The 21,775-nt window shown below is 37.4% G+C and overlaps 2 long non-coding RNA genes across 3 annotated transcripts in view; one reads left to right on the forward strand and one right to left on the reverse strand.

Annotated features, from left to right (window-relative positions):
- Nucleotides 1–21,775, forward strand: part of LOC122227963 — a 100,240-nt gene that overhangs the window by 41,592 nt on the left and 36,873 nt on the right. The window contains exon 1 of one of the 2 annotated variants that reach the window (XR_006206300.1): nt 18,175–18,369. The exons of the other annotated variant lie outside the window; for it this stretch is intronic. This is a non-coding gene — a long non-coding RNA (uncharacterized LOC122227963). Of the gene's footprint in view, nt 1–18,174; nt 18,370–21,775 lie in introns of those variants that run through there. 2 annotated transcript variants of the gene reach the window in all.
- Nucleotides 1,771–18,017, reverse strand: LOC122227961. The gene is made up of 3 exons (XR_006206299.1): nt 17,792–18,017; nt 6,514–6,574; nt 1,771–2,149 (listed from the first exon to the last, which is right to left on the reverse strand). It is a non-coding gene; the product is annotated as an uncharacterized LOC122227961 (long non-coding RNA).

Consider the following 21,775-nt stretch of genomic DNA (forward strand, 5'->3'; position numbering starts at 1 on the left):
CACACTCAGCATGCTTAAGATTCGCTCTCTCTCTCTCCCTCCACCCCTCTTTCCCACTCACACTCTCACTTGCTATCTCTAAAAATAAAAGATTACAAGTTTCCTTCAAGTATCATGTTAGTTGCCTCTCACTAATTTTGAAAGGTAGCATTTTTAAAACTGGTAAGTTTCATCTGATTTCCATTTTAGTTTCTTCTTTTACTCATGAGGTAAACAGAAGCATAATTTTTAATTTTCAGAATTATTGCTATAACAATACTGATCTAGTTGTATGGCGGGCTGTATGATACCAGTTGATACCAGTTTTTATTCAAACTTGTTGAGATTCACATTAGGTCTGGTCACTTTTTATAAATATTCCTTTTGAGCTCAAAAAGAATATGTATTCTCCAGCTGTCAGAAGCAGTGTTTTATGTGCATGATTAAACTTGTTGCTTATGTTGTTCAAATACTCTATATCATTACTGGTTTCTTATCTATCAAAAGTGAAAAAATTGCCCACCAAGATGATAGATTTATCAATTTCTCCTTATTCTATCAATTTTTACTTTAAATATTTTGAAGCTATCTTGTTAGATACACGGAAATTAGAATTGTATCTTCCTGGTAAATCTAAACTTTTAACAATATATAGTGATCATCTTTATCTATAGTATGCTTGTGACCTTAAACTCTATTTTGCCTATATTAATATAGCTACATCAACTTTCTTCTGCGTATTATATCTTTATTCATTTAAAAAAACTTAAAAAAATTTTTTTAATGTTTATTTATTTTTGAGAGAGAGAGGGAGAGACAGAGCATGAACAGGGGAGGAACAGAGAGAGAGGGAGACAGAATCAGAAGTAGGCTCCAGGCTCCGAGCTGTCAGCACAGAGCCCGATGCAGGGCTCAAACCCACAAACTGTGAGATCATGACCTGAACTGAAGTCCGGTGCTTAACCAACTGAGCGACCCAGGCACCCCTAAAAAAACCTTTTAATTGCTTCTTTAATTTGTAATGTTTTCCTTGTATATAGAACATACATTCTGGATTTGTATGTTTTATCTAGTCTGATAATTTAAACTTATAAATTCTAGTCTATTTACATATATCATGATTACTCATATATTTGGATTTATTTTACCACCTTCTTTTGTGATTTGTTTCATATTGCTCCAATTGTTTTGAATTTTCCTTTTCCCCCCATTCTTTTGGATTGAGATCCACCCCCATTGAATTTTTCCCTTCATTAACTTGGAAATTATATATTTTATCTTTATTCTTTTAATCATTCTCCTGAAATTTTAATATGCTTATATATCTTAACAAATTATGATTTCAATGAGTAGCTTTATCTTTAAGGAATTTAGAACTTTCACACTCCATTTCCATGTGCTATTTACATGCTACTGTTGTCTAGACACTTTGTTCTAACTTATTTCCTTAACTCCCTAAATTGGACATCATTGTTATTGTTTTATACATCATTAACCTTTTTAATGCTCCTACCATTTTCTTCTTGCATTCCAGATTTTTTTTTTTTTTTTGCAATCATTTCCTTCTTCCCAAAATACTTCCATGAGTCTTTGAGAATTTCTACAGTGAGGATCTGCTGATAGTACATTATTTCAGTTTTGGTTTGTCTCCCACCTCCTAAAACATTAATTGGATTCTCCGGGATGGGAGAGAGGATCTCAATCGTGTGAAATTTTGACAGCTCAAAGCTTCTCCATGGTTGCTATAGATAGTGACAGGAACCCCTTGTTGTTACCAAGACAGTGACAAGGTCCTCTAGAGAGAGATGTTTTTATAAGCATGGCCACAGCCCTCTAAAGCAGGGTTTCTCCACTTTGGCACTACTGATGATTTCATATTTTGGACCAAATAATTCTTGGTTATAGTGAGTGGGTTCTTCTATACATTGCAGGATGTGCAGCATCTTTGGCCTCCATCCACTAGATGGCTTATGTGCGACAACCAAAAATGTCTCCACAAATTGGCAAATGTCCTCTGGGAACCAAAAGTGTCCATGGTTCAGAACCACTCCTGTAGGGCTACATTAGGTAGGCAAGTTCAGGTGACATGTCTTTATTGTCTCCTTGCAATTGTGCTCTAAGTCACTTGAGGATCTTCACATTTTCTCATTTGTAACAGAGCCAACATCATCTGCATCAAAGAAATTAAACATATATATATAGTGTCTTATTTATTACACACACACACATATATACATACATACATATCATATTGTATATACACACACATATACATACAAATATATATATAGGGAAAGAGAAAAAAGAGAAGAGTCAGATTTTCAATGGTTTACCAAAAAGGAAGTAAATGGGAGGCAAGAGGACCAGGTACAAAATGTACACACAAGTAACCTTGAGCGCTTGTACCTCCATAATGATAGTGTCTCCAGTTTCCTCTATCTTGTTGCCATGTAAGAATTTGAGCGTAGTGTTGCAAAATATACTGATTTTTCAGAAGTCATAAGATCCTTGTGTGTATATATGATGTATATACATATAATGTTTCTTCTTTTAAATATAGATCTATGATTTTTTTTATTTAAAAAATTCTTTTAATGTTTATTTCTGAGGCAGAGACAGAGCATGAGTAGGGGAGGGTCAGAGAGAGAGGGAGACACAGAATCAGAAGCAGGCTCCAGGCTCTGAGCTGGCAGCACAGAGCCCGACGCGGGGCTCGAACTCACAAACCGTGAGATCATGACCTGAGCCGAGTCGGTCGCTCAACCGACTGAGCCACCCAGGCGCCCCTAGATCTACGATTTTTTAAAACAAACAGAAAACCCCACACTTGTGGGCTGTAGGCCTCCATACTGCAACCTTTGACTTCTACCAGGCACATAATTGTTGCTCAATAAGAATTAGTTTTCCACTCTGTCTCCTGTACTCTTGAGGCCCAATGTCACCCACTAGGTTTGGATCCCAGTGTTCCTTTCAGAGCCTAGGCAAGTTTAACACCATGTTCCTGGATGCTACCTGCATTACCATTGCCTCTTTTTATGTAAAGAAATAGTTTCTTTGCCGCACCTCAGCGAGTGTTTAATTGATCGTTAGATCACTCAATACGCATACCCTTTAGGTACTGCCTAAGGAAAGATTAATTTTCAGCCCCAGGAAAGATTTAAAATGGGAAATTCCAGGCCATGCTAATGTGACTAAGGCTTTACCTTAGAAGTAGCAAAGCTGGAGAATTAAAAATGAACCCCATTTTGGCAAAAGAAGCACAATGGTGCTGTTCCTAAATAGTAGAAAATTTTAAAACAAAAGGGAAGAAATCCAGTGTATTATATAAGACTGAACAATACAAAGAGTAAGTTAGAGGTGGGGGTGGTATTAACGAAGAATGTGGAAAATACAAAAAGAGTTGGGACTCCAAAATGCTGAAGGAAAGCATATCGTTATGTGAGTTTGACTGAGATTAAGAAAAGAAATGAGGAAGGGGAAGAACACATATAGTGAGTAAACATTCACAGTACTAGGTGCTTTACTTACATTGGTTAATAATGCTAGTGCTCCCAACCAATTGCAAGTAAATATAATTCCTCTGTTTCCAAAGGGGGGTCAGAAAGGTTAAGCAACTTGTTTGTGGTTGCATAGCTAGTAGGTAGCAGAACTAAGAGGGTTAAAGATAAAAATATTCATATTAGAGCTAAACCTGGCCCTACAATAGGCCTGGGGTGGGGGGATTCCTAACCTGGAAACAGCTCCCTATGCCCTTCCCACTAACCTGAAATTGTAGGCAAACTGTTTTATTTATGAGCTTCATCATTGTTCTAGGAAATAGTTCACAGTTTCAAGTAGACATTAAAAAAAGAAAAAAGGAAAAAGGTAAAGAAAGATTGAGACCTTCTACTCTAAAAATGCTGGAGTTTTAGTAAAACAAAACAAAAACAATCTTTCCACAGTTCTGTAATGATACAGAAAAACATACTACAGATTTACTTGAAAATTCAAAAAATAATTGTTGCCCACTCACAAATACTTTCCAAAGCCTAAGTCATCACAACTTAATAGCAAATCATTTTCTTTCCTTTAGCCACATACATGCAGTGAGAATGCACAAAGTCGATGGAGTTGGGTTGGGTAGGAGCAAAGAGATTTAAACTCTGGTGTAGTCTGTGAATTCCTAGAATTGCAATCCTTGGAAAATGCAATTTGAATACACTGCGTTATCTTTTAATTGCCGTTGTGAATGCTAACTACTGGTCTACCTAACTCAAGGCAAAATAGAACGGTAGAATTTCAGAGTGAGAAGTGCCTTTCCTGAGTATCTGGTCCTACTTCGTTGACAAGGGTTGGATCACCTTCTAGGGTCACTGAGACCAAAACCCAGGTTTCTTAACCAGTATACAATGATGTTTCCATGACACTATGCTGTGTCCCATGTCAACATTGGAAAGATGCTTAAGTGAAATCAATTTCAGTTTCATATATTCATGTTTTCAGCCATCAAGCCCCCATTATTGAAAGTGACCTGAACTGCTTTGTCCCAGGTAAACTGAGAGAAGTTAATGTACATCTACCATGTGCCCAAACTATTCTAATTGAAATTTAGAACTCACCTTCATGGAAGCTGGGTTATTCAAGTGGGTCACTACTCTCTACCTCACAAGAAGCTTTTATTATCTTTTATTGAATACCTACTGAAAGCAGAAATACAAAGAAGTGGGAACAAACAGGTAAGAAAAAATTGAAGTGATGGTCCCTGTCCATATGGAGTATAAAATTAAAGATGGAAAGAACTGTATGTCACAAGCTATATTGCTAAATTCTATGTCCATGACCTAAACAAATGGGAATTAGGCAAAACACTACATTAGGACTTCTCTGTTCCAAGAAAGGAATTCCATGAAACTCTAGTCTGTGTTAGAGATCATCCATGAAGTCAGCTGCTAAGTTCTGAAATAGGTGAGCTCCAAGAACTGCCTTCTTCCATGTCCCAGGAAGGCATTTAAAAATAATCCTTATTTTTTTCCCATTCTCCATGCCCTGAATATGGTAGGTGACTTTGACCCTGTTGCTAGCACAGTATTTAAAACTGTGCTAAAACATCTTTCCCTGCATCAGAATGAACCAGAAGGCTGCTGAGTTCCAGTTATTGCTCACACTCAGCCTCCACCTTCTTAGACTCTTTCATGCCCTTTATTTAGGCCCAGATCAGTCTCCTTTACTAGGCTGTAAGCATCCCTGTCCTCAAGGAAGCTCTTGGCATCCTCAGCATCTTGCGAAGTGCCTGGAACATTGGAAGGGCCCCATACCTCTTTATCAAACTGTACTGAATTTAAATACTGAAGGAACAAGCAGAGTAAGGAAGGAAAAAAATCCAGATGACATAAGATTATTTTTCAAGTAGAAAAACTGAGGTGTAGAGAGATAAAATACTAGTCTAAAGTTTCCTGGTATTAGATTAGATAAAATGTGCAAGTCTATAAAAGTAAGTCTGTATACTTAAACTGCAGAGTTTCTGATTTACACAGAAAACCACCCATCTGGTTTCAGGGCAAAAAGTCTGCTTTTTGAATTTTTAAATAGAAACAAACTATAAATACACAACTCTTGATGAGAAAGAGAATGAGACAAAATAATTGATGAAAACAGTACACTAGAATAATAATCAACTATGTGTCAATTTCAGCTCTTCCAATGACAGCCCAATCGATGAATCTGTCTTGGCAGATAATTACTTGCTGTATCCTTAGCCCATAAAGTGATCAATAAAGTCAAATGTCCAGTTTAATATTTTACATTTAATGATTATATAATAACAGGCAGCAGAATATAAGTTGAGGAAGATTAATGGAAGGATAGACATGGTGCCAATATGTTTTTTCCTTCTAATTAGTGAAGCCCTAATGTAAAATTCAAAATGTGCTGAATTGAAGCCTTTCTTTCTTAGCACTCTGCTAAGCAGCTGAAATTACGTTTAGAGATTTGGTAATTGAGTTTCTAATTATCTAGTAACTCAAATGCTTCATGAAATGCTTTAAGAGTCTTGCCCATCCTCTGGCTGGGGAACTGGTTTGGTGAGTCCAAGTGCCTATGTTTTTTCCGTGGGAGAGAGTGTTCACCTCCCCCAAGCCATCAGAGGAAAAGAAGCCTGGTACAGTCCTCTGGCCTGGCTGTGCTGTTGGCCAGGCAGTGATGTTCCAGGGGAATTGTGGGCTGACCGTTTTTGTGGTCAGGTTCCTCTGAGCCCTGCTTGCCCTTGCTCACTTGCCATGAACTTGGCTTCACTAAAAATTCACCACAAATCAATTTTGTCAGTTTCCATTATTTTGTTGTTCACCAAGGAGTAGCCCAGGCACGTGTTGAATAATTCATGATGGCAGTGGTGTTGATCCTATTTTCTGGGTAAGAAAAACCTAAAGCCCCAGAAGGCCTCACTCTGTGAGTCAGTCCCCAGACACTGGAGTGCCTGCTTAGCACATGCTACCGGGCAGGGTAGGTTTAAATGCCTGTGCCACCTTTCTTTCTCTAGTTCCTGTGTGAGTCACTTACCCAGCAGTAGGTGTCAAGGAGGAGACTTGCCAGGTTTGAACTTAATGTAATATATATAGACCTGGGAAGATAAGAATTATATGGTAAGACTCTTAATTGGCAAGTGCTGAGCATTATTAGATTCTGAGTCTCTGCATCAGGATATAGGGAAAAAAAAGAAAGATACAGAAAAGAGGAAATATATTTTTATATATGATATATGCATGAATCTATGTGAGACATAATGTTGGCTGCCAGGCAATCCAGAATAGAAAGGAATTATAACTATGGCAAAGAATTCACAAACAGTTGTGAATGAGCAAGCCATAGGCTGTGAGTTACTATCTCAAAGGCGGATTTCTCTGTTTTTAGGATAAAAGATGTAGGCTGCAGTGCTCCCTCAGAGCTAACATTGAACATTACTGTATCAGTTAAAGCCAACACCCAGGACAGAAAGGTAGGGGCCAAGGGTGGCTGGCTGCACAGGGATAATCCAGGGGCAGCAGCACTGCAGCCCAAGTGGTGGCTTTCACCTAGCAGCTCCAGACTCTGGCTCTTCAGGGCACCCAGAGGGGAGTATGGGTGAGCATGGTGGGAGTTCAAGATCTCCCATGAGGCTGCTACATACATACAGAATGTGCCAGTATGTTCATTTACAGTGAGACTCTTAACTACCACAGGGCCTGGGCCAAGTAGGTCTGCAGGCTCCCTGTGGCAAGCTCACCTGAGGAGCCACTCAAATCAGAAAGCTGCATGGAAGCAAACAGATGGGACTACAGTGACTGAAAAGCTCCCCCACGGCAAAGGAGACTATCAACAAAATGAAAAGGCAACCTGCAGATTGGGAGAAGATATTTGCAAACCATATATCTGTAAAGGGGTTAGTATTCAAAATGTAGAAGGAACTCACAACTTAATAGCAAAAACCTCTATACTGTTTTCTGAAAAAAAACTAAAATAAAATGAACTGCCACATGATCCAACGATCCCTCTTCTGGGTGTATAACCAAAGGACATGGAATCAGGATCTCAAAGTGATATGTGCACTCTCATGTTTACTGCAGCATTATTCACAATACCCAAGGTATGGAAACAACCCAAGTGCCCACCGATGGATGAATGGACAAAGAAATTGTGATATATATCTATAGAAATATATAGTAGAATATTATTCAAACTTAGAAAACAGGGAGATCCTGCCATTTGTGACAACATGGATGAAGCTGGAGGACATTATGCTAAATGAAGTAAGCCAGACACATAAAAATACTGATCTCATATGTGGAATCTAAAGAAGTCAAATACATAGAACAGAGAATACAAGTGTAGTTATTAGGGGTGGGGAAGTGGAGAAATGAGACGTTGGTCAAAGTGTACAAAGTTGCAGTTACGTAGGATGAACAAGTCTAGAGATCTAATGAACATGATAAGTACAGTTGATAATACTATACTGAATACTGGATGTTTGCTATGAGCATGGATTTAAGGTGCTCTCATCACACACATAAAAGTGGCAACTATGTGAGGATATGATATGTTGATTAGCTTGACTATAGTAATCATCTCACTATATGTATATAAACTCATGTTGTACACCTGAAGTGTATGCAATTTTTATTTAAAAAGATAAAGGAGGAACATACAGAGATAAAAAAGAATACTGTGTGGTGAGCATAGATTGAGAGCAAAGGGAGAGAGGTGGTTTAGAGGGGCAGAATATCATGGCTCTGGAAAAGCCTAATAATGTATCCCAGTTTTAGCCAAGTGCATTCAAGTACACCTTTTCCTCCATGTCTGGACGGCTATAAATAAACATTAATAAGGTCTGTGACTTACCCCTTTTATTTTTAAATTTTTTATTGTAAAATACACACAAAATTTACCATCATACCCATTTTAAGTGTACAGTTCAGTAATATTATGTACATTAATTTTGTTGTGCAACCACCACCACCATCCATTTTCAGAACTCTGTGTAAAACTTGAATTTTCTTATTAAACAATAACACACCATTCTCCTCTCCACTCTCAATCCCTGGAAATTGTGATTCTATTTTCCGTCTCTCTGAATTTGACTATTCTAGATACCTCCTTTGTCTTTTTGTTATTGGTTTATTTCACTTAGCATAGTGTCCTCAGGTTATCCATGTTTTGCAGCATATATCAGAATTTCCTTTTTTTTCTTTACAGCTGAATAATATTCCATTGTATTATATACCACATTTTGTTCATCCATTCACATATTAATGGTCACTTGGGTTGCTTCTACCTTTGGCTATTCTGAATAATGCTGCAATGACACATGGGTGTAAAAATATCTCTTTGAGACATTGTTTTCAATTCTTTTGGGTACATACCCAGAAGTGGAATTGCTGGGTCATAATTTTACTTTAAATTTTTTGAAGAACCACCATACTGTTTTTCATAGCAGCTATATTATTGTGTATTTCCCACCAACAATTGAAAAGGTTCTGGTTACTCTGTCTCTTTACCAACACTTGTTATTTTCTGTTGTTGTTTTTGATAGTACTCATCCTAATGGATGTGAGGTAGAATCCCACTGTAGTTTTGATTTGTATTTCTATAATTATTAGTGATGTTGAACAGCTTTTCATGTGCTTGTTGGCCATTTGTGTATCTTCGCTGGAGAAATGTCTGTTCAACCCTTTTGCCCATTTTTGAATTGGATTACTGTATTTTTCTTAAGCTTTAGTTCTCTATATATTCTAGGTATTAATCTCCCCTTATCAGATATATGATTTGTATTTTTTTCTCCCATTTTCTGGGTTGCCTTTTTACTCTTTTGACAGTGTCTCTTAATGCACAGTATTTTAAAATTTTCATTAGGTCTAATTTGTCTATTCTTTTGTTGCCTTTGCCTTTGGTGTCATATCCAAGAAATCATTGGCAAATCCAATGTTGTCCCCCTTTATTAATTGAATATTTTATTCTGAGATAATTGTAGGTTAATATGTAGTTTAAGAAATAGTGGAGAGAAATCTAATGTTTCTCCCCAGTGATAACATCTTACAAAACTATGGAACAACACACAACCAGGATATTGACATTGGTACACTAAAAATACAGAATATTTTCATCATCACAAAGATGTCTCCAGTTGCCCTTTGCTGTTTTCCACAGTGGCTATGTCTATTTACATTCCCACCAATAGTGCATGAGGGTTTCTTTTTCTCCAAATCCTTAACATCCTTGTTATTTCTTTTTTTACTCTAGTCATTCTGACACGTATAAGATGATACATCTCGTGGTTTTGATTTGCATTTCCCTGATGATCAGTGATGGTAACATCTTTTCATGTTTCTGTTGGCCATCTATATTTCATATATGCTAGATTTTAATCTTTTGTTGGATATATGGTTTGCAAATGTTTCCTCTTTGTGTATAGTTTGTCTCTTCATTCTCTTAATAGGGTCTTTCACAGAGCAAACGTTTTTAATTTTGATGAAGTCAAATTTTTAAAAAATTAAATGTAATTTATTGTCAAGTTGGTTTCCATACAATACCCAGTGCTTATCCCAACAAGTGCCCTCCTCAATGCCCATCACCCACTTCCCCCTGTCCCCCCCGCCCCCTCCATCAACCCTCAGTTTGTTCTCAGTATCCAAGAGTCTCTTATAGTTTGCCTCTCTCCCTCTCTGTAACTTTTGTTTTCCTCTTCCCCTCCACCATGGTCTTGTGTTAACTTTCTCAAGATCCACATATGAGTGAAAACCTATGGTATCTCTCTTTCTCTGACTGACTTATTTCACTTAGCATAATACCCTCCAGTTCCATCCACATTGCTGCAAATGGCCAGATTTCATTCTTTCTCATTGCCAAGTAGTATTCCATCGTGTATATAAACCACATCTTCTTTATCCATTTATCAGTTGATGGACACTTAGGCTCTTTCCATAATTTGGCTACTGTTGAAAGTGCTGCCATAAACATTGGGGTACATGGGCCCCTATGCATCAGCACTCCTATATGCCTTGGATGTCTTTTTTGGAAAAGTGTCTATTCATGTCTTCTGCTGATTTCTTTAGTGGATTGTTTGTTTTTTGGGTGTGGAGGTTGGTGAGTTGTAGCCCTTTATCCGATATGTCATTTGCAAATATCTTTTCCCATTCCATCCATTGCCTTTTAGTTTTGTTGATTGTTTCCTTTGCAGTGCAGAAGCTTTTTATTTTCATGAGGTCCCAATAGTTCAGTTTTGCTTTTAATTCACCTTGCCTTTGGAGATGTGGTGACTCTTAGTGTGAAACCTAAAAACTCTTTGCCTAACCACAGATCCTAAATATTTTTCCTCTTTTTTTCTAAAAGTATTATAGCTTAAAATTTTACATTAAATCTGTGGTACATTTTGAGTTATTTTTTGTATAAGGTGTGAGATCCAGGTTGAAGTGTTTTTGTCGTTGTTGCTGTTGTTTTCTCCAGTACAATTTTTTTAAGAGTGTATTTCCTCCACTGGATTGCTTTTTCACCTTTGCCACATGTCAATGGACATATTTTTATGGGTAGGTCTGTTTTAGGCTCTCTCTTCTCTCCCCTTGATCTGTGTTTCTCTTTAGATAGCAAAACTATAAAGTTGATTACTATAGCTATATAATAAGTCTTATAATTCAGTAGACCAATTCCTCATACTTTGTTCTTTTCCAAAACTGTTTTAGATATTCTAGTTTCTTAGTCTTTCTAAATACATTGTAGAATAATCTTATCTATGACTATAAAATAATCTTGCTGGGATTTTGATTGAGTTAAAAGGTCTTTCAAGAAGTGACATCTTTACTATGTTGAGTCTTTCAACTTATTAAAACTGTATATCCCCTTTAGATTTTTGATTTAGATCTTTGATTTTTTCACCAGAATTCTGTAGTTTTCAGCATATAAATCCTATAAATGTTTGATGTACCCCTAAGTATGTCATTTTTTGACTAACTGTAAATTGTAAATGGACAGATTGTGTCCACATGTTCTTTGCTAGTACACAGAATCAGAATTATTTTAGCCTTATTTTGTATTCTGAAATTGACGAACCGATTAGTTCTTGCAGTTGTAGATTCCTTGAGATTTCTATGAAGAAAATCATGTCATGTGCAAATATCAAATGTCGAACCAGTTTAAGTACCACTATGTGCCCATTTATAACACCATTGTCTAAAATATTTCCTCTACGTTCATTTAGAACTGCACTAGACAGTATTAGAATTTTTGCTTCAGTCAGTAGCCTAATTTGGAAAACTCAAGAGGAAAAGGAAAGGCTAATGTATTTACCCCTATTTTTGCTTATTATGGCCTTCCTTCCTTCCTGATGTCCAAGATTCCTTCTTTTATCATTTCCTTTCTATTTAGAGAACTTTTTTCAGCCATTCTTTTAAGATATATCTGCTTGAGACAGTGTCTCTTAATTTTCCTTCATGTGAGGATGTCTTGATTTCCCTTTAATTCCTGAAGGATATTTTACTGGGTATATGATTCTGTCTTTCTTTCCTTTTCCTTTTTTTCTCCCTCCATCCCTCTTTCTTTCTTTCTTTCTTTCTTTCTTTCTTTCTTTCTTTCTTTCTTTCTTTCTTTCTTGTTGATTTTTAAAAATTTAAATCCAAATTAGTTAACATATAGTGTAATAATGATTTCAGAAATAGAATTTAGTGATTCATCACTTATCATACCCAGTCCTCATCCCAACAAGTGTTCTCCTTAATTATCCTTCCCCATGTAGCCTATCCCCCCGCCATCCAACACCCCTCCAGCAACCCTCAGTTTGTTCTCTATATTTAAGAGTCTCTTATGGTTTGTCCCCTTTCTGTTTTTATATTTTTCTTCCCTTCCCTTATGTTCATCTGTTTTGTATCTTAAATTCCACATGAGTGAAATCATATGATATTGGTCTTTCTCTGACTTACTTTGCTTAGCATAATACCATCTAGTTCCATCCACGTTGTTACAAATGGCAAGATTTCATTCTTCTTGATTGCTGAGTGATATTCCACTGTGTGTGTGTGTGTACACACCACATCTTCTTTATCCATTTATCTGTCAGTGGATATATGGGCTCTTTCCATACTTTGCCTATTGTCAATAGTGATGCTGTAAACATTGGGGTGCATGTGCCCCTTTGAAACAGCACTCCTGTATCTTTTGGATAAATACCTAGTAGTTTTTGAGGAACCTCCACTCCATAATTTTTCTGGAGTGGCTGAACCAGTTTGCATTCGCACCAACAGTGCAAAAGGGTTCTTCTTTCTCTGCATCCTTGCCAACATCTGTTGTTGCCTGAGTTGTTAATTTTAGCTGTTCTGACAGGTATGAGGTGGTATATCTCATGGTGGTTTTGATTCGTATTTACCTTATGATGATTGATGTTGAGCCTTTTTTCATGTGTCTGTTAGTCATCTGGATGTCTTCTCTGGAAAAGTGTCTATTCATGTCTTTTGCCCATTTCTTCACTGGAATATTTGTTTTTTGGGTGTTGATTTGATAAGTTCTTTGTAGATTTTAGATACTAGCCCTTTATTTGATATGTCATTTGCAAATATCTTCTTCCATTCTGTCGGTTGCCTTTTAGTTTTGCTGATTGTTTCCTTCACTGTGCAGAAGCTTTTCATCTTGATGAGGTCCTAATAATTTATTTTTGCTTTTCTTTCCCTTGGCGCCAGAAACCTGTCAAGTAAGAAGTTGCTGTGGTCAAAGAGGTTGTTGCTTTTTTTTATCCTCTAGGATTTTGATGGCTTCTTGTCTTATGTTTAGGTATTTCATCCATTTTGAGTTTATTTTTGTGGTATAACAAAGTGGTCCAGGCTCATTCTTCTGCATGTTGCTGTCCAGTTTTCCCAACACCATTTGTTGAGGAGACTGTCTTTTTTTTTCCATTGGCTATCCTTTCCTGCTTTGTGAAAGATTAGTTCAGAATACATTTGTGGGTCCATTTTTAGGTTCTCTATTCTGTTCCACTGATCTATGTGTCTGTTTTTGTGTCAGTACCGTACTGTCTTGATGATTACAGCTTTGTAATACAGCTTGAAGTCTGAAGTTGTGATGCCTGAAGCTTTGGTTTTCCTTCTCAGGACTGCTTTGGTTATTAGGGGTCTTTTCTGGTTCCATACAAATTTTAGGATTGTTTGTTCTAGCTCTGTAAAGAATGCTGGTGTTATTTTGACAGGGATTGCACTGAATACGTAGATTGCTTTGGGTAGTATTGACATTTTAACAATATTTGCTCTTCCAATCCATGAGCATGGAATGTTTTTCCATTTCTTTCTGCCTTCTTCAGTTTCTTTCACAAGCTTTCTGTAGTTTTCAGTGTATAGATTTTCCACCTCTTTGGTTAGGTTTATTCCTAAGTATTTTATGGTTCTTGGTGCAATTATAACTGGGATCGATTCCTTGATTTCTCTTTCTGCTGCTTCATTCGTGGTGTATAGAAATGCAACTGACTGCTGTACATTGATTTTATATCCTATAACTTTGCTGAATTCATGGATCAGTTCTAGCAGTTTTTTGGTGGAGTATTTGGGGTTTACTACATAGAGTATCATGTCATTTTTGAAGAGTGAATGTTTGACTTCCTCCTTGCTGATTTGGATGCCTTTTATTTCTTTGTGTTGCCTGATTCCTGAGGCTAGGACATCTAACACTATGTTGAAGAATAGTGGTTAGAGTGGACATCCTTGCTGTGTTCCTGACCTTAGGGGGAAAGCTCTCAGTTTTTCCCCATTGAGGATGATATTAACAGTGGGTCTTTTGTATATGGCTTTTATGAGCTTGAGGTATGATTGATTTAGAGTTTCATAGTGTTGTGGTCTGAAAAGACACAAAATACCCCTACTTTCTTGAGGGTTTTTATCCAAAAGGATGCTGTATTTTGTTCAAATGCTTTCTCTGCATTTATTGAAAGGATCATGTCATTCTCATCCTTTCTTTTATTAATGTGATGTATCACATTGATTGATTTATGGATATTGAACAAGACTTGCATCCCAGGGATAAATCCCACTTCATGTGGTGAATAATTCTTTTATTGTATTGTTGGATATGGTTTGCTAGTATCTTCTTGAGAATTTTTGCATCCATATGCATCAGAGAAATTGGTTTGTAGTTCTCCTTTGTACCAGGATCGTTGTCTTGTTTTGAAATCAAGGTAATGCTGGCCTCATAGAATGAGTTTGGAAGTTTTCCTTCCATTTCTATTTTTTGGACCAGCTTCAAAAGAACAGGTGTTAATTTTTTTAAATGTTTGGTAGGATTCCTGTGGAAAGCCACCTGGACCTGAACTCTTGTTTGTTGGGAGATTTTTGATTACTGATTCAATTTCTTTACTGGCTATGGGTCTGCTCAAATTTTCTATTTCTTACTGTTTCAGTTTTGGTAGCTTATACATTTCTAGGAATGTGTCCATTTCTTCCAGATTGTGCAATTTGTTGGCATATAATTATTCATTATATTTTCTTATTGTTTGTATTTCTACGGTGTTGGTTGTGATATCTCCTCTTTTATTCATGATTTTATTTATCTGGGTCCTTTCCTTTTTCTTTTTGATCAGTATAGCTAGGGGTTTATCAATTTTGTTAATTCTTTCAAAGGACCAGTTCCTCATTTCATTGATCTGTTCTACTGTTTTTATTTTATTTCAAAATCATTGATGTCTGCTCTAATCCTTATTATTCCCCTTCTGCTGTCTTTGGGCTTTATTTGCTATTGTTTTTCCATCTCTTATAGGTGTAAGGTTAGGATTTGTATTTGAGATCTTTCTTCCTTCATTATGAAGGCTTGAATTGCTATATATTTCCCTCTTATGACCGCCTTTGCTGCATCTCAGAGGTTTGGAGCTGTTGTGTTTTCATTTTCATTGGCTTCCATGTACTTTTTAATTTCCTCTTTAATTTCTTGGCCAACCCATTCATTCTTTAGTGGGATGTTCTTTAATCTCCAAATATTGTCTTCCCAAATTTTTTCTTGTGGTTGATTTTGACTTTCATAGCACTGTGGTCTGAAAATATGGAAGATATGACCTCAATCTTTTTGTACTTGTTGACAGCTGCTGATTTGTGTCCCAGTATGTGATATATTTTGGAGAATGTTCCATGTTCACTTGAGAAGAATGTGTATTCTATTGCTTTAGGATGAAATGTTCTGAATATATCTGTTAAATCCATCCAGTCCAGTGTGTCATTCAAAGTCATTATTTCCTTGTTGATTTTCTGCTTAGATGATCTGTCCATTACTATAAGTGGGGTGTTGAAGTACCTTACTATTATGGTATTATTATCAATGAGTTTCTTTATGTTTGTGATTGATTTATATATTTGGGTGTTCACGTTGGCGACATAAATATTTACAATTGTTAGATCTTCTTGGTGGATAGACCCCTTAATTATGATATAATGTGCTTCTTCATCTCTTGTTACAGTCTTTATTTTAAAATCTAGTTTGTCTGATAGAAATATGGCTAATCCAGCTTTCTTTTGGCGACCTTTACCATGACAGATGGTTGTCTATCCCCTTACTTTCAATCTGCAGGTGTCTTTATGTCTAAAATGGGTCTCTTGTAAGCATATAGATGGGTCTTGTTTTCTTATCCATTTTGATATCCTATGTCTTTTGATTGGAGAGTTTAGTCCATTGACATTTATAGTGAGTACTGAAAGATATGAATTTAGTGCCATTGTGTTGCCTGTAGAGTTGGTATTGTTCTCTGGTCCTTTCTAGTCTTTGTTGCTTTTGGTCTTTTTTGTTTTGTTTCATCTTTTCTCCACTCAAACAGTCCCCTTTATAATTTCTTGTAGGGCTGGTTTAGTGGTCACAAACTCCTTTACTTTGTGTTTGTCTGGGAAACTCTTTATCTCTCCTTCTATTTTGAATGACAGCCTTGCTGGATAAAGAATTCTTGGCTGCATATTTTTCTGATTCAGCATGTTGAATATATCCTGCCACTCCTTTCTGGCCTGCCAGGTTCCTGTGCATAGGTCTGCTTTGAACCTTATCTGTCTTCCCTTATAGGTTATAAGGACTTTTTTCCCTTGCTGCTTTGATAATTCTTTCCTTGACTATGTATTTTTGTGAAATTGACTATGGTATGCCTTGGTGATGGTGGGTTTTTGTTGAATCTAATGGGAGTTCTCTGTGCTTCTTGGATCTTGATGTCTGTGTTCTTCCCCAGATTTGGAAATATTTTCCACTATAATTTGCTCACATATACGTTCTGCTCCTTTTTCTTTCTCTTTATCTTCTGGGATTCCTATGATTCAGATGTTATTCCTTTTTAATATGATACTGAGTTCTCTAAGTCTTTTACTGTGCTATTTTTCCTTTTTTTCCCTCTTTTTTTCTGCTTTATTTTCCATAATTTTGTCTTTTGTATTGTTGGTTCACTGCTCTGCTTTGTCCATCCTTGCCATCATGGTATCTGAGACTGCATCTCGGTTATACCATTTTTAAATTTTGTCCTGACAAGACTTTACTTCTTTTATCTCCACAGAAAGGGATTCTATGCTTTTTTTTCCAACCCTAGCTAGTATTCTTATGATCATGGTTCTAAATTCTAGTTCAGACATTTTGCTTATAACTGGGTTGATTAAGCCCCTGTCTATCATTTCTTCCTGTTCTATCTTTTGGGGTGAATTCCTTTGTTTTGTCATTTTGGAGGAAGAAAAAAATGTAAAAAATTAAAAATTAAAATTAAGAAATTAAAGACAAAACAAAAAATCAAATGAAGGAAGCTAAATCCTGTGTTTTGGTCTGCTTGTTTAAAAGGCTTGATAGAATAGAGAAAAAAGGGGAAGAAAAGAAAATTTAAAAAGTAAGAGAAAATTAAAAAATTAAATTATATAATGGAAGAAAATTAAATAAAGAAAATTAAATAGAATTTTAAAAACCTTAAAAAGAATAAAATATAAAGTAAAAAATAATTAAAAAATAAAAAAAGAAAAAGGAAAAGAAAATTTCCTTTCTGTATCCAAGAAAAATAAAGGGGAAAAAGGAGAAAAAAAATTCAAACAAAAATAGAAGCAAAAAAAAACCAAAACCAAAAACCCCTGAATAAATGAACCAGCAAACAGAATGAAATGCAAATGAAGTTATATCCAGTTTCCCCTAGAACTGAAAGTACAAAGCATTCTATAGTCTGTACACTAAGTAGGTAGAGGGACTTGTGCTGGCCTTCTAGGGGATGTGCTTGGAAAGCGCAGTTGGGTGGGGCTTGGTGTCATCGCTCTGTTTTCCCCTAGGTGGCACTGCTTAGCTTACTGGGGTTGATCAGCATGGCATGCATGCACGTGCATGGGAGAGGTAGCAATGGCTTTACCTGGTTCCTTAGTCTGTGGCACAGGAACTTCATGCTCTCACTGACCTGGGATCAAGCACCCGTCCTTTGGATCAGGCCTCCATCCATTCCCCACCTATACCCTGTCTGTGTCCAAGCTGTCTGCCTGCCAGGTGGTACCTCCCTCCAGAGTTTTATCTCAGATGGGATTGTGTTTCAAAACCCCACGCTTCAGAGACCCCTGTGGCTTGGACACACACCAACTCTGTGGGAGGGTCTCACTAAGCAATGGCCAGGTGCCAGCTTGCCCCAGAAAACGTCTGTGTGGTCACACAATGGCAGAGGTTCAGAGATTATGACAAATCACAACACACAGCTGGGGCCAGGTTTTACCATACTCTGATGTCTTTGTCCCAATACCAGCAAATGTGGCTGCTCTCCAGAGTCTGCTGAGACCTTTGCCTATGGGGAGGCCATATGGCCTCTACCATATACTCTTCAAGCAGGGGAACCACTCTTCAAGCAGGGGAACCACTTCTCCTTGTGTGGCACACAGACCCCTCAGACCCTGCTGCCTGCTCCTGGGGATTCACCCTGCTTCCTCACCAGAGCACTGCCAGGTACTGAACTCCAGAACTTCAGACTCTGTGCTCCACTGTTTATAGAATCCTGATGGTATTTAAACCCTCTCCTTTCTTCTTGTCAGTGGTTTTGGGGAACAGATTTCTTGTCCAGTCCCCTGTAAGTGTTTTCACTCTTTCTCTTTCTTTCTCTCCAGCTACTTTTGGAGGGCTGTTTTTCCTGTACTCTCCTGATGTGCTGTACTCTCCCCCTTTCTCTGTCCTTTCTCTGCAAAAACAGCTCCCTACCCTCTGTGGCTTTTCTCTCCCCCACTTCACCTCTCCACACCATGTACCTTCCAAGTTCTGTGGCTCAATTTAGGCAGATTATTGTGTTAATCCTCAGATCACTTTGTGTGTGCAAAATGGTTTGGTGTTGATCTAGCTGTGTTTCAGGGATGAGACAAGCTGAGGGTCTCCATGCTGCTCTGCCATCTTGATCACCTGGTTTCTTTTCTTTAAACACTTGAAAAATGTCACACCACTTTCTTCTCGCCTTCATGCTTTCACATAAGAATCTGCTATCATTCACATTGCTATTCCCTCACATATTGCTAAATACTTTCAAGAGTTTGCTTTGTCTTTAGTTTTTAGAAAGTTGATTATGATGTGTCTTATAGATTCCCTTGGATTTATCTTGTTTGGGAATTATTTTGCTTCTTAAATCTGTAGGTTTATGTCTTTTGACAAATTTTGGAAGTTTTCAATCATTATTGAATACTTATTCAGCCCTGCTGTCTCTTCTACTTTTGCAACACTGATGACCCAAATATTAGATCTTTTGTTATTGTTTCACATGTCCCTAAGACTCTATTAATTTGTTTTCCATCTATTTTCTCTCTGTTGTAGAGATTGGGTAATTTCTATTGTTCTGTCTTCCAGTGCACTGATTCTTTTCTCTCTCCTCTCCATCCTGCTGTTAACCCCATTTATTGAGTTCTAAGTTTCAGTTATTGTACTAGTTCTTCATGTATATTCTGTTTCTTTAGTGAGGCATTCCATTTTTTTTCTGAGACTTTCATTTGTTTCACATGTGTTCATAATTGTTCACTGAAAATTTTATTATGTGTGCTTTAAAATCTTTGTCAGGTAATTCTTTTTTTTTTTTAATTTTTTTTTTTAACGTTTATTTATTTTTGAGAGAGAGAGAGACAGAGCATGAACGGGGGAGGGTCACAGAGAGAGGGAGACACAATCTGAAACAGGCTCCAGGCTCTGAGCTGTCAGCACAGAGCCCGACGCGGGGCTCGAACTCACGGACCGTGAGATCATGACCTGAGCCGAAGTCGGACGCTTAACCGACCGAGCCACCCATGCGCCCCGATTTGTCAGGTAATTCTAAAATCTCTTTCATCCTGGTGTTGGCATCCATTGATTGTCTTTCTCATTCAGTTTCATGTCTTTATGGGTCTTGATATGAGATTTTTAATAGAAACTTAGACATTTTTATTGTTATGAGATTGTGGATCTTACTTAAAACTGTTTTAGTCTCCTTATAACACCATTCTGGCAGAGTAAAAGAAGTCTAAAGTCTAATGTACACAAATCATGTGCCAAAAGTAATTCAAATTTAAAACTTCAGGGAACAACGGACACTCATTATTACCAGGTAGGGGTAGAAGTACAGGCTCCATATTTGACCTCTATAAACACCTGTGGCAGAAGATGGTCTTCTTAATACTGCTGGGTAGGTGTGAGAATTCTGGATTTTCACTAGGCCTTCCTTCATTGATAGCTCTTTTGTGGCTCCCCTTTTTCTGGCTTCAACACAGACTTTTCCCCCTTCTATCTCCATATTTTTGCTTCACATATGTTAACACCACTGACGAGGCTATGACTTTCTTTCATGCTGAATTATGCCTTCGTTAAAGTTTTGGAAACTGAATTGCCTGCTTTGACTCAAAAATGTTCTTTTATCTGCATATAGGAATTCTTGACTATAACATTTGGATTTTTGGATTTTTCTAGCTCCCAACTTTAATCAGACCATGTTTTCCCTGGAAGTTATTGAATAGCTTACTCTGCCCTTCCATGTGCTAAATACAGTCTTCATTCTTAGAATATTCTGTTGTCCTCTCCCCTTCCTATCATTTTCTAAAAAGAAAACTAGGAATCAGTTATCCATTTCAAAGGTAAAGGAATCATAGTCATTCCATTCTCAGATTCTCAAAGTATCCATGTGATGCTCCCCAGGAAAAGTTAGTAGTAAATATAAAATGCTTAGGGATGCAATTCTATATTCCAGATGTAAATGGAATCACTACTACAGTATTTTCATCTTCAAGGAACATAAAACCTGGCTGTGCTGCATGTGAGGCAATATCCTTCCAGCCATGGGTGCTGATAGTCAAGGAGAGACTGAATTGTCTCTGACTCACTAGCACTTAGCACACAGAAGCTCAGTGAATATTGTCTACATTAACTGTTAAGGATCAGACCTTACACAGGATGGGGCAGAGAGAGCAGTGGGAATGAAATGTTGTAAAGTATATTACATAACGTATATTGTAATGTTATTGTTAATTTCCTGTGTACTTCATTCACTCATTCTCTGACCAACTATTAAGGGAATATCTACTGTGCAATGAACACTGCTGGGGTTTGGGTGTCTTTAAATGTGGTTCTCTGGGAAACAGACTCTGAGGTGGAGACTTGTGTGCAAGAAATTTGGGGGGAGGGCTTCCAGGAATATCTATAAGGGAATAAGGAAAGCAGAGGTAGGCAGGATTGCTGGAGAGAATTCGAGCTGTGATGCAGTTGCAAATGAGGACTTGGCTGATAGCACAGAGACCAGGGGCAGGGAAAACCTTCAGAGTTATCCTAAACTGAGGCAGTAAGGCTGGGCCTTTGTGTGTTCACATTGACCAGTTATTGGATAAAGGAGAATGCTTAAGCAGGGCAGCTTTGTTCAGCTGTGTGCATTTCCAGAAAAGAGACTCAGCTGTGAGCTGACAGCAGACAGCAATCCCAAAAGCTAGAGAAATGGGAGCCTTGTTGTGAGAGGGAACTGGATGGCACACCACAGCACCCACAATATGAGGTTACAAATAGATGGCTAGGACAGAATTTTTGTTCTCTTGGAACTGGTAGTTGCAGTAGATGAGACAGACATGTAAAAAAATACTTATGATCAGCCATGATAATTTTAGGGAGAGTAAGAAGTTAAAAATGCCATAGGAACTCTCATCAGGGAGCAACCAACTCCTCTGGGTAGGTCAGGAGAGACCTCTCTTCAGCAGTGAACTTACTGTGCTCATTCTAGTTTTGAAGGGAAAATTCCATGTCATCATGTTTCATGGAGTAGGTAATGAATTACAAAAACTTGAAATTCCTTTGAAAGATAGGCTCTGTACTTCACCAAGTAAAGAGAAGTAAATCATGTATTAATGGAGCCGATATTTTCAGG

Source organism: Panthera leo, chromosome C1, assembly GCF_018350215.1.
Source record: "Panthera leo isolate Ple1 chromosome C1, P.leo_Ple1_pat1.1, whole genome shotgun sequence".
NCBI classification, from domain to species: Eukaryota; Metazoa; Chordata; class Mammalia; order Carnivora; family Felidae; genus Panthera; species Panthera leo.